The sequence below is a fragment of the Schistocerca cancellata genome, chromosome 2 (genome assembly GCF_023864275.1).
Source record: "Schistocerca cancellata isolate TAMUIC-IGC-003103 chromosome 2, iqSchCanc2.1, whole genome shotgun sequence".
NCBI classification, from domain to species: Eukaryota; Metazoa; Arthropoda; class Insecta; order Orthoptera; family Acrididae; genus Schistocerca; species Schistocerca cancellata.
This window is the reverse complement of record NC_064627.1, coordinates 298512033-298525576: the sequence shown is the minus strand read 5'-3', so window position 1 is coordinate 298525576 and position 13544 is coordinate 298512033.

Below are 13544 nucleotides of genomic sequence, written 5' to 3'. Positions count from 1 at the left end.
CCGCTGCAGTCATGGGCTGTGCGGCTGGTCCCGGCGGAGATTCGAGTCCTCCCTCGGGCACGGGTGTGTGTGCTTGTCCTTACGATAATTTAGATTAAGTAGTGTGTAAGCTTAGGGACTGATGACCTTAGCAGTTTAGCAGTTAAGTCCCATAAGATTCCACACACATTTGAACATTTTTTTTATTTGATGTTGTAATTTATATGTTAAGGAGCAAGAAGGAGGAGATAATATCACTATTAAGAGATCCAAAGATCTGCTTCGGGGGGCAGTCAGACAGTGCCAAATCTTCATTTTCGCGTTCAGTATTTTCCGTTGTGCACATTCGTTTTACACCCGCCTGGAGCAGAATCTTGGAACGACTCCTCAGTTTCGTAAATCCAGGGAGTGTAGCTTCGCCTGTTGATGTCACATTCATTTCAAATTGCGTCACGTTCGAGAATTTTACATGCAGTGAAATATCTGGTCCACGACATCTTGAGAGGGTTAGTGGTCACGACACAATTGCTGCTTGCTCGCGAGGACAGGGTGGCCTGCCTCACTCCTGTTGGACTATGAGGGCTGTTCGGAAAATCTACATCTACATCCATACTCCGCAAGCCACCTGACGGTGTGTGGCGGAGGGTACCTTGAGTACCTCTATCGGTTCTCCCTTCTATTCCAGTCTCGGTCCTATCTTTCCCCAAATGGAAACCACCGCGAAAGTCGAAAATGTTTTATTTGCAGAAGTTAGCTGCACCTTCTAGCTACTTCTCTACATAGTCGCCGTTCCGACTTAGACATTGTACCAACTTCTCAAAATAATTATTAAAATTCATATGTTTTTTATTCCAGTCTTTGATCACAATATCAGTTCTTTAGACGATGACCGGTTTCAGTCATCGTGTAAAGAATTGATATTGTGATCAAAGACTGGAATAAAAAACATTTGACAGTAATGGATCACTGTTTGTATACGCACCCATGTCGGAGTTGGCGAAAATATTAAAATTCATGGTGAAATCTTCAACTGTTGTTTATTTTGCACACTTCGCCACTAGTTTCGGTAAGTCACTGTTATGTGGTCTGCATAAAATCAAGTGAAATCACACGACAGGCACCCATACTTGGCGGGAGACCGTATTTCCTAGGCATCTTCATGTGCCCACTGTGCTCTCAGAACTGGAAAGAGCGACGCAAAGTGATCGACGAGAGTACTAGAGACACTGCCCAACGCATCTGTGCAAAGTTTCATCGATTTTCATTGTGGTTTCCATTGCACGCACCATTGTTTCTTAAATTATGGTCATACTGTCACAAGACAACTTGCAGGTAGGAGTCTGTAACTTGTAGCATATAGCCTAAGATTACAGCCTACCATTGTCAGCAGATGAAACAAAAGTGATGACATTTCAGCGAGGACGATTAGTGAGATCTAAAATATTTTTAATAATAAAATCATGCAACGAGTAAAACATTTTACATATCTAAGATGCTACATCACTTACGAGTATAACTATGACGTGAACCAAAAAATAAATAAATTTACTTACATATGTGGAACCATCGTTAAAGGTTCCCATAATAAAGCAAAGAAAGAAACCCACCTTTAGTTTTACAAAACAACAGCAGCATCAACCCTTACTTATGGAAGTGCAGAATGGTCTACAACAAGACAACAAGAAAGCAGAATACAGGCTCAAGAAACGATATTTCTAAGAAAAATGGATGCAGAAGGCAAATTCGAAAAAGAAACTAGGATACAAGAAAGATTTAGGAATATTGAACTTAGACGACAAAATAAAGGAGAGTGGGAGGCTTTGGGGGTGGAGACACATTCCTGGTAAAGGCTATCAGTTATAAATGCGTTGGATGGAGATGGAGTACCATAATAGGCAATTTGCCAAATACACGAAGTGAGGAAGACTGTCATACGTGACCACTTCTGCAATCGCATGGTTCGGTGTGGAAAAATCCGGGTTCGATTCCTGGTACCTCCTCACGTTTTTTCTGTGTTGGGGAAGTCTCTTACGGGTTACACTCAGCCCTTGTGAGGCCAAATGAGGATTTGCTTGAATAAAGAAGCAACGGATCATCAGGATTCATCTACTATCAACAACGGCTGGAGTGATTGGCAACTTGCAGCTCTCATGCCCCTCGATCACAGATCGCCCTTCGTGCGCCTTGTAGGCAGCAGTCGGGCAGTATAAATAGGCCTAAGGCCTAGTCCGTGACTGGTGTTTTAATCGATAATATCTTTCATTCCATTAGGTCGTCCGGTACAGCAACCGTATGTAACATAGTTGAATTAAAAACAGTTCTGGTCCCAACTTATTCGCTACTGACAACGCAATTCGCCTTCCTGGAGCATCTTCAGCTTACTTTAAAATTTTTCCCTTTTACAACATATTAAAAATCATAAAACGGCTGAACGAGGTAGTGTAATAGGGCTACAAGAATCTGGATGTGTAAGCGCCAGAATGGTGAATGCAAGCATGCAAACGTCCATGCTTTATGTTGTACAGGTAGCGGAAGTCAGAGAGTGCGGTTTGTGGGATTGAGTTCCATGTCCGTTGCAATTGGTAGGTCAATAAAGGGACGGTTAATTCTGATTGTGGATGACGCTGGAGTTGATGTCCTACGATGTCCCGTACGTTCTCGATTGGAAACAGATGCTGTGACAGTGCAGGATACGGCAACATGTCGGCACTCCATAGAGCATGAGGGGTGTGGGCAAGAGTTATTCTTTTGGAAAACAGCACCTGGTGTGCTATTCATGAAATGCAGCACAGCTGGTCGAACCACCAGACTGATGTACAGTGTTGCAGTCAGGGTCTGTGCGATAACTACAAGAGTACTCCTGTTGTCATGCGAAATCACATTCTAAACCATAACCCCAGGTGGAGGTCCAGTGTATCCAGCATGCGTTGGTTGCGGGCCCTCGAATGGCTTTCTCCCAAGCACCTGCCTTGGTGCAATCACTGGCACCAATGCAGAACCAGCTTTCATCAGAAAATACAACAGACCTATACTTTGCCCTCCAACGAGCTCTCGCCTGGCACCACTGAAGTCGCAATGCCCGTGGTCTGAGGTCAGCGGAATGCGCGTTACAGGGCGTCTGGCTTGGGGCTGTCCTTGAAGTACCCAATTTGTAACAGTTCTTTGTGTGCTAAAATTGCTATTGCACACAAACTCCGAACACAGTGTTCTTCCCTTTTGGTAGTGCCACGTGGTCATCCGGAGTTAGGTCTTTTTGTCCTTAGGTTAGTTGGTTTAAGTAGTTCTAAGTTCTAGGGGACTGGTGACCTCAAATGTTAAGTCGAGCCAGACGCCCTGCAACGCGCATTCCGCTGACCTCAGACCACGGGCATTGCGACTCCAGTGGTGTCAGGCGAGAGCTCGTAGGAGGGCAATGTATAGGTCTGTTGTATTTTCTGATGAAAGCTGGTTCTGCATTGGTGCCAGTGATTGCACCAAGGCATGTGCTTGGGAGAAAGCCATTCGAGGGCCCGCTGGATACGCTGGACCTCCACCTGGGGTTATGGTTTAGAATGTGATTTCGCATGACAACAGGAGTACTCTTGTAGTTATCGCACAGACCCTGACTGCAACACTGTACATCAGTCTGGTGATTTGACCAGCTGTGCTGCATTTCATGAATAGCACACCAGGTGCTGTTTTCCAAAAGAATAACTCTTGCCCACACCCCTCATGCTCTATGGAGTGCCGACATGTTGCCGTATCCTGCACTGTCACAGCATCTGTTTCCAATCGAGAACGTACGGGACATCGTAGGACAACAACTCCAGCGTCATCCACAATCAGAATTAAACGTCCCTTTATTGACCTACCAAGTGCAACAGACATGCAACTCAATCCCACAAACAGCACTCTCTGACTTCCGCTACCTGTACAACATAAAGCATGCACGTTTGCATGATTGCATTCACCATTCTGGCGCTCACACAGATTGTTAATGCACCAGCATTTCACATTTGCCATGTATTATCTCACGCATACGTTAATCTGTGATCTTGTAACGTTTATCGCTCAAATATGTTACCTAGACAAATGTATTCACGAAATTTGATTATTTGTATCAACTGTTTTTCGTGTTCCGATTTTTTTTCGTCACTGTATGTTGTGAAAGGAAAATTTTAAGGTAATATGAAAGGGCTCCGCGAAGACGAAATGCGCTGTTAAAGCAGTAAGTTGCAACGAGGACTGTGTTTAATTCAAACATGTTTTACGGTTTTATTAATAAAGCTTTAAGAGTTTTCACATAAAAAATTCGGATGCATTATTTCTCAGCACACCCTCGTGTTTTTTATTCATTTATTTGATTATTTATTCCCTGCTGCCTTTCTCCATTGTACCATGGCACATCGTTCTCCAGCTAATTTGGCTTTCCTCCTAGCATTATCTGTATCTGTTTTCAGTTTTGTTACTCGATCATTCTAGGAGGGATTTTATTTACGTTTTCCTTGGGGGATAACACTTTTAGCCGCCTCTGCGATGAGATTACACAACTTTTCATAGTTTTATCTGATCCATCTTTAATTAATTCAAAGTTACACGAATTTAATCTCACTTCCAGTCTTCTAGAAATTGTTTCTTGTTTTCATTCTTGAAGTTCCAACTCCTTTCTGGTATTGTACTTTGTCTAGTTTTTTTTATTTTGTATTTGAATGTTGGAAATAATTATTTTTCTGGTCGTACTAGAATATTAGAAGCAATATCAGCACGTGCCAAAGTTAAATCCGAGTTTCTCGTGTTACCGTTATAATGTATGCTATAGGGCGTGTCTGTAGAGCTACATATAAGGTTCATCACATTTGAAGAAATGAATTCTTCAGTAGTTTAAAATCTTCATAACTGACGAGAGGAAAGTGAATATCAAAATCGCCAACAATCAGTATTTCGGAACAAATATTGATGATATCTAAATTAGGTTTGTTGTTTTGAGAATTGTATAGAGCATAAAAAAACAAAATGTTGCATCTCATCCATATTTCTGATTTCATAACTTCTAACTCATCTTGTTCATCCATTTGTTTAATAATGGTAAATTATTTCTTAATCCACTGCGAACACCAAGTAAAATAACACTACCTATCTACGAGTACCTTGATTTTATGGAGAACGTGCATTTGATAATTTGTAAAGTCATAGAATCTTTTGTTATCGTCATTAATGTTAGCTTGACATTGTTACAAATAGACCTACTCTCTCTTTATCGGCTTTTTGGTTAATTCAGATTTTTTGGTGAAGACATCCCTCAAGCATTCCATTGTAATATATTTAATGATTTGTTATCTTATCTATGTCTTAATAGCCGGCCGTGGTGGCCGAGCGGTTCTAGGCGCTTCAGTCCGGAGCCGCGCGACTGCTACGGTCGCAGGTTCGAATCCTGCATCGGGCATGGATGTATGTGATGTCTTCAGGTTAGTTAGGTTTAAGTAGTTCTAAGTTCTAGGGGACTGATGACCTCAGATGTTAAGTCCCATAGTGCTCAGAGTCATTTGAACCATATACAGGGTGAGTCACCTAACGTTACCGCTGGATATATTTCGTAAACCACATCAAATACTGACGAACCGATTCCATAGACCGAACGTGAGGAGAGGGGCTAGTGTAATTGTTTAATACAAACCATACAAAAAAGCACGGAAGTATATTTTTTAACACAAACCTACGTTTTTTAAATGGAACCACGTTAGTTTTGTTAGCACATCTGAACACATAAACAAATCCGTAACAGTGCCGTTTGTTGCATTGTAAAATGTTATTTACATCCGAAGATATTGTAACCTAAAGTTGACGCTTGAAACCTCCGACGTTCAGTTGCATGTTGTAATAAACACGGGCCACGGTCTGCGAGCAGCATCTGCAGGGACATGTTTACGATGACGACCGTGTTTACGAGTGTGGCTGTAGTGCACTGTTGTGGTTTGGTCTAACTGTCGCAGTGTCCGCATGTAGCGCTTGCTGCTATTGTTATTCTGCATTCGTCTCCGCACACAGACCAACTGTAGTACACCGTGTTACCAGACGTCTGTGATAGTGTAGTGTTGTAGGAACTGTGACCATGGTGTATTCGAACTCTGAAACGGCGGAGATGATACTCATCTATGGCGAGCGTCGACGAAATGCAGCTGAAGCCTGCAGGGTGTATGCAGTACGGTACCCGGACAGAGAGCATCCAACGTGCCGCTCATTGCAAAACATCTACCGCCAACTGTATGCAACAGGTATGGTCTTAGCACGCAAACGGGTCCGTAACAGGCCCGTCACAGGAGAAGCGGGTGCAGTTGGTGTGTTAGCTGCTGTTGCCATGAACCCACACATGAGTACACGGGACATTGCGAGAGCCGGTGGACTGAGTCAAAGTAGTGTCATGCGCATACTGCATCGTCACCGCTTTCACCCGTTTCATGTGTCGCTACATCAGCAATTACATGGTGATGACTTTAATCATCGAGTGCAATTCTGTCAATGGGCATTAACAGAGAATGCGTTGCAGTTCTACCTGTTTACCGATTAAGCGGGTTTCACAAACCACGGGGCAGTCAATCTACGGAACATGCATTACTGGTCCGTGGACAATCCTCGCTGGCTCAGACAGGTAGAGCGACAGCGACCGTGGACTGTAAATGTATGGTGCGGAATCATTGGCGACCACCTCATTGGACCTCACTTCATTGCAGGGGCCCAAACAGCTGCAACATATATCGCGTTTCTACAGAATGATCTGCCAACGTTACTCGAAAATGTCCCACTGGAAACACGTCGACGTATGTGGTATCAGCATGATAGTGCACCTGCACATTCCGCAATTAACACTAGGATGACCCTTGACAGGATGTTCGACGGGCGTTTCATAGGACGTGGAGGGCGCATAAATTGGCCAGCCCGTTCTCCTGATCTTACACCTCTGGACTTCTTTCTGTGGGGTACGTTAAAGGAGAATGTGTACCGTGATGTGCCTACAACCCCAGAGGATATGAAACAACGTATTGTGGCAGCTTGTGTCGACTTTACACCAGATGTACTGCGGCGTGTACGACATTCATTACGCCAGAGATTGCAATTGTGTGCAGCAAATGATGGCTACCACATTGAACATCTATTGGCCTGACATGTCGGGACACACTCTATTCCACTCCGTAATTGAAAACGGAAACCACGTGTGTACGTGTACCTCACCCCTCATGGTAATGTACATGTGCGACAGTGAAAAAGACCAATAAAAAGGTGTTAGCATGTGGACGTAATGTGCTGTTCCAGTCTCTTCTGTACCTAAGGTCCATCACCGTTCCCTTTGGATCCCTACGTAATTCGGTGCTCTCCGATACACACGATCGAACAGCGGAGGAGTGGTACTCAAGCGTCAACTTTAGGTTACAATATCTCCGGATGTAATTAACATTTTACAATGCAACAAACGGCACTGATTACGTATTTGTTTATATGTTCAGATGTGCTAACAAAGCTAACGGGGTTCCATTTAAAAAAAACATAGGTTTGTGTTAAAAAACATACTTCCGTGCATTTTTTTATGGTTCGTATTAACCAATCACACTAGCCCCTCTCCTCACGTTCGGTCTGTGGAATCGATTCGTCAGTGTTTGATGTGGTTTACGAAATATATCCAGCGGTAATGTTAGGTGACTCACCCTGTATATCAGTACCCTTCTCTCTCGGAGATCCGAATGGAGAACTATTTTAACTCTGGGCACATTTGTATTAAGAAGCATCTTGAACATTTTCTGTCGAGCATTTTGCGTTATGTATGCTGCACTTCCTGGTCAAACCAGACGGAGGCGGTCTACATTGCACCCCATGAGATGAATATCGACATATGTAAAACAAGTGTCAGACGAAGTTGAGGGAATTGAGGAAAGAGATTAGGAAATGAGACTTCAAAATACTTTATGGCTATTTCTATCTACCTAGGATGAGCGAGCTAAGGAGGATTTAAAGGGAAAACTGGCAAAAACAACAACACATTTCTGAAAACGAAAAATTTGTTGACATCAAACATAAATGTTAGGAAGCCATTCCCGAAAATATTTAGAGCAGAGTGAGAAAGAAAGACTCTTAAACCGTTGCCATCGATGGACGAGAACATGTCGTTGTCAGAGACTAGAAACATAACACGTTAACACCTCCACCGCAAGCGTCGGTAACTACTGCACGGCTACGGAACTCGACCGCCCGGAGAACTACAAAAGCGGATATATGCCGGTTGTAGAACAGGTGGAAGCCGTTTCTCTTCGGGAATGTATGTCAAGTTTATCATCGCTATTTATGTTACGCCACCGTCTTTACACCGTCTGTGACGCTGGACTCTAATTGCGACATCGCTCCGTGCCAAACTGCTGTACTGCCAAGAGATTTTGATTTTGTCAGCAGTGCTCGACTACGGGTGATAGACTTGGAAAACATTTCCTCCGGATACCTGTGCTACCGTGGCCTACTTCTGTGGAAAACACTGTACTTACTCATGTTATTACCAAGTGGTACTGCTTGCATCCTATTGTAGATGCTAAACTTCCGGAATTTCGAGTATTATATGCTACTGTGTAACATGAGACATAAGGTCGCAGAGGAACGCCACGACCAGTGATTGAATAATTGACTATGCCCTTATTACCACTTTCCGGCAGCTAATAACAAGGTGCAAGCACTAAACATGGCAGTCACAGAAGTTTGAAAGAAAAGCATAGGGACAAAGACGGTACACTATGTGATCAAAAGTATCCGGACACCACCAAAAACATACGTGTTTCATAGTAGGTGCATTGTGCTGCCACCTACTGCCAGATACTCCGTATCAGCAACCTCGGTAGTCATTATACATCGCCGGAGAGCAGAATGGGGCGTTCCGCGGAACTCACGGACTTCGAACGTTGTCAAGTGATTGGGTGTCACTTCCGTCGTACGTCTTTACGCGAGATTTCCACACTCCTAAACATCCCTAGGTCCACTGTTTCCGATGTAATAGTGAAGTGGAAACGTGAATGGACATGTACAGCACAAAAGCGTACAGGCCGACCCCGTCTGTTGACTGAAAGAGACCGCCGACAGTTGACGAGGGTCGTAATGTGTAATAGGCAGACACCTATCCAGACCATCGCACAGTAATTCCAAACAAAATCAGGATCCATTGCAAGTACTATGACAGTTAGGCGGGAGATGAGAAAACTTGGATTTCATGGTCAAGCGGTTGCTCATAAGCCAAACATCACGCTGGTAAATGTCAAACGATGCCTCGCTTGGTGTAAGGAGTGTAAACATTGGACGATTGAACAGTGGAAAGACGTCGTGTGGAGTGACGAATCACGGTACACAATGTGGCGCCCCCATGGCAAGGCGTGGGTATGGCGAATGCTCGGTGAACGTCATCTGCCAGCGTGTGGAGTGCCATCAGTAAAATTCGGAGGCGGGGGTGTTGTGGTGTGATGGTGTTTTTCATGGAGGGGGCTTGAACAGGTCTACGTTGATGTTTTAAGCACCTTCTTGCTTCTCACTGTTGAAGATCAATTCGGGGATGGTGATTGCATCTTTTAACACGATCGAGCACCTGTTTAACGCACGCCCTGTGGCGGAGTGGTTCGACGACAATAACATCCCTGTAATGGACTGGCCTGCACAGAGTCCTGACCTGAATCCTACAGAACACCTTTGGGACTTTTTGGAACACCGACTTCGTGCCAGGCCTCACCGACCGACATCGATACCTCTCCCCAGTGTAGCACTGCGTGAAGAATGGGCTGCCATTCTCGAAGAAACCTTCCAATGCGTGACTGAACGTATGCCTGCGAGAGTGGAAGCTGTCATCAAGGCTGAGGGTGGGCCAACACTATATTGAATTAGAGCATTACCGATGGAGGGCGCCACGAACTTGTAAGTCATTTTCAGCTAGGTGTCTGATCCAGTACCGTAATTGGGAAGAAACGATGGGTAACAGAAGAAATACTTCAGTTGATCGATGGAAGAAGGAAGTACAAAAATGTTGAGGGAAGTTCAGGAACAGAGAAATACAAGCCAATTAGGAATGAAATAAATAGGACGTACAGGGAAGCAAAGGCGATGACATGACCATCCTCAATGAAAGTCAAGAATAATTATATGATTTGCTGAATGGAATGAATAGTCTAATGAGTACAGAAAATGGATTGAGAATAAAGAGGAGACAGACGAAAGTGGTGAGAAGTAACAGAAATGAGAAAGGCGAGAAACTTCAAGTCGTAACAGGTGACCACCAAGCAGATGAAGTTAAGGAATTCTGCTACCAGGGCAGCAAAATAACGCATGATAGACGGAGCAAGAAGGACATAAAAAGCAACTAGCAGCCTCCAAAAGAACATTCCTGGCCGAAAGAAATTTTCTAGTATCGAACGTAGGCCCTAATTCGAGGAAGAAATAATGGACGGAGCAAGGTGGACATAAAAAGCAACTAGCAGTATCCAAAAGAACGTTCCTGGCCAAAAGAAGTCTTCTGGTATCGAACATGGGCCTTAATTCGAGCCGGCCGCTGTGGCCGAGCGGTTCTAGGCGCTTCAGTCTGGACCCGCGCGACCGCTACGGTCGCAGGTTCGAATCCTGCCTCGGGCATGCATGTGTGTGATGTCCTTAGGTTAGTTAGGTTTAAGTAGTTCTAAGTTCTAGGGGACTGATGACCTCAGAAGTTAAGTTCCATAGTGCTCAGAGCCATTTGAACCTTTTACACCTTAATTCGAGGAAGAAATCTCTGAGAATGTACGTTTAGAGCACAACTTTGTATGGTAGTGAAATGTGGACTGTGGGAAAATAGAGCAGAAGAGAGTCGAAGCGTTTTTGATGTGGTGCTACAGAATTATGTTGTAAATGAGGAGATTCTTTGTAGAATCGGCGAATAAAGGAATATATGGAAAACACAGACAAGAAGACGGGACAGGAATAAATTCCATGGTACTAGAGGAAGCTGTAGAGTGAAAAATCTATAGAGGAAGAGACAGCAAATAATTGAAGACGTAGGTTGCAATTTCTATTCTGATATGGAGAGGTTAGCACAGGAGAGGAATTCGTAACGGCCCGTATCATACCAGTCAAAATACTGGTGACCCAAAAAAAAACAGTTTTAACGAAAAGTGGACTCTTGTTATGGCGATCAAAAGAGCGGCGATACACTCGTGCTCTGTTTTCAGTTCTTTCTACTTTGTTTATTGTCTTGTGGACTTTATTTTTTCCCAGACACTAAAATTCGGCGATCGAAGTTGTATTAACATCCGATGGGCGGTAATTATTATAACTGTAGACGTTTATTTTTACTAGTGGACGATAAAGAGTTCAGAAAGGACGAGAACATAACCCTTCGAGATCTGACAGTACTGAGGAACGCTAAACATTAAACGGGTAGATCGGATAACTAGTGAGGATTTACTGAATCAGATGTGAGAGAAAAAAATTTTATGGGACATAGTGACTATAAGAAGCGATCGGTTGATAGGACACACTGATATATCAAGGTATCATCAATCTGTTGATGAGGGAGTAAGTGTTGTAGAACGAGACCACGAATTAGCTACAGTTTGGAGATTCAAAACGAGGTGCAGGAGATGGACAAAAATTTGGAAACACTGTGACAAATGCATGCTTAAACCTAAATGCAGATGCTAGCCAAGCTTGCTGTTGTATTTGAGAACGAAGGGCAATTGTATAGTGTCCTCAATACGTTTCAAGTGTCAGTCGTCTTCATAACAGTGTTCTCCGTAATTCTGAGTGTGTTATAGAGTCTTTCTCGTGTACTTTCGACAGCAAGGCACTTGACCATTATCCACCTTCATCATCGTAACCTGACCTTATCACTATTTTGCAGGAAGACTGGTATAAAATTCCCTTGAAAACTGTGCAGGCCCTATATTTATCCATTTCGACATGACTCTAAGGCGAATCTCGTACGTGGTTTATGAAGGTTGCATACAACGATAGCGATAGGGGCAGCTGAATCATCAGGTATACAAGTGGGTAGAGATTTGCACAGGGCAGACTAGCATGGTCAGCCTGTATCAAACGATTCCTTAGAGTGAAAGCTACAATCACCAAAACAACAACAGTAATGTCTTCGTTTCCAGAAATCACTACTTGGTTGTTCAGTACTTGAAATATACCGCAGCCTTCCACAGTTACCTTCCATCTAAGCTGGCAATGTGTTCCCAGACATCGATGCGGCCGAAATGTTATGTTTCACAATTACACTACTAGCCATTAAAATTGCTACATCACGAAGATGACGTGCTACAGACGCGACATTTAACCGACAGGAAGAAGATGCTGTTAGCTTTCCAGAGCATTCACACTAGAATGGCGTCGGTGGTGGCACCTACAACATGCTGACATGAGGAAAGTTTCCAACCGATTTCTCATACACAAACAGCAGTTGACCGGCGTTGCCTGGTGAAACGTTGTTGTGTTGCCTCGTGTAAGGAGGAGAAATGCGTACCATCATGTTTCCGACTTTGAGAAAGGTCGGATTGTACCCTATCGCGATTGCAGTTTATCGTATCGCGACATTGCTGCTGGCGTTGGTCGAGATCCAAAGACTATTAGCAGGATATGGAAACGGTGGGTTCAGGAGGGTAATGCGGAACGCCGTGCTGAATCCCAACGACCTCGTATCACTAGCAGTCGAGATGACAGGCATCTTATCCGCACTGCTGAAACGGATCGTGCAGCCACGTCTCGATCCCTGAGTCAACAGATGGGGACGTTTGCAAGACAACAACCATCTGCACGAACAGTTCGACGACGTTTGCAGCAGCATGGACTATCAGTTCGGAGACCATGGCTGCGGTTACCCTTGACTGTGCATCACACACAGGAGCGCCTGCGATGGTGTACTCAACGACGAACCTGGGTGCACGAATGGCAAAACGTCATTTTTTCGGATGAATACAGGTTCCGTTTTCAGCATCATGATGGTCCCATCCGTGTTCTGGTGACATCGCGGTGAACGCATATTGGAAGCCTGTATTCGTCATCGCCATACTGGTGTATCACCAGGCGTGATGGTCTGGGGTGCCATTGGTTACACGTCTCGGCCACCTCTTGTTCGCATTGACGGCACTTTGGGTGTTACATTTCAGATGTGTTACGACCCGTGGCTCTACCCTTCATTCGATCCCTGTGAAACCCTACATTTCAGCAGTATAATGCACGACCACGTGTTGCAGGTGCTGTACGGGCCTCTCTGGATACAGAAAATGTTCGACTGCTGCCCTGGCCAGCACATTCTCCAGATCTCTCACCAATTGAAAACGTCTGGTCAATGGTGGACGAGCAACTGGCTCGTCACAATACGCCAGTCAGGACTCTTGACGAACTGTGATATCGTGTTGAAGCTGCATGGGCAGCTGTACCTGTACACGCCATCCAAGCTCTGTTTGACTCAATGCCCAGGCGTATCAAGGCCGTTATTACGGCCAGAGGTGGTTGTTCTGGTTACTGATTTCTCAGGATCTATGCACCCAAATTGCGTGAAAATGTAATCACGTGTCAGTTCTAGTATAATGTATTTGTCC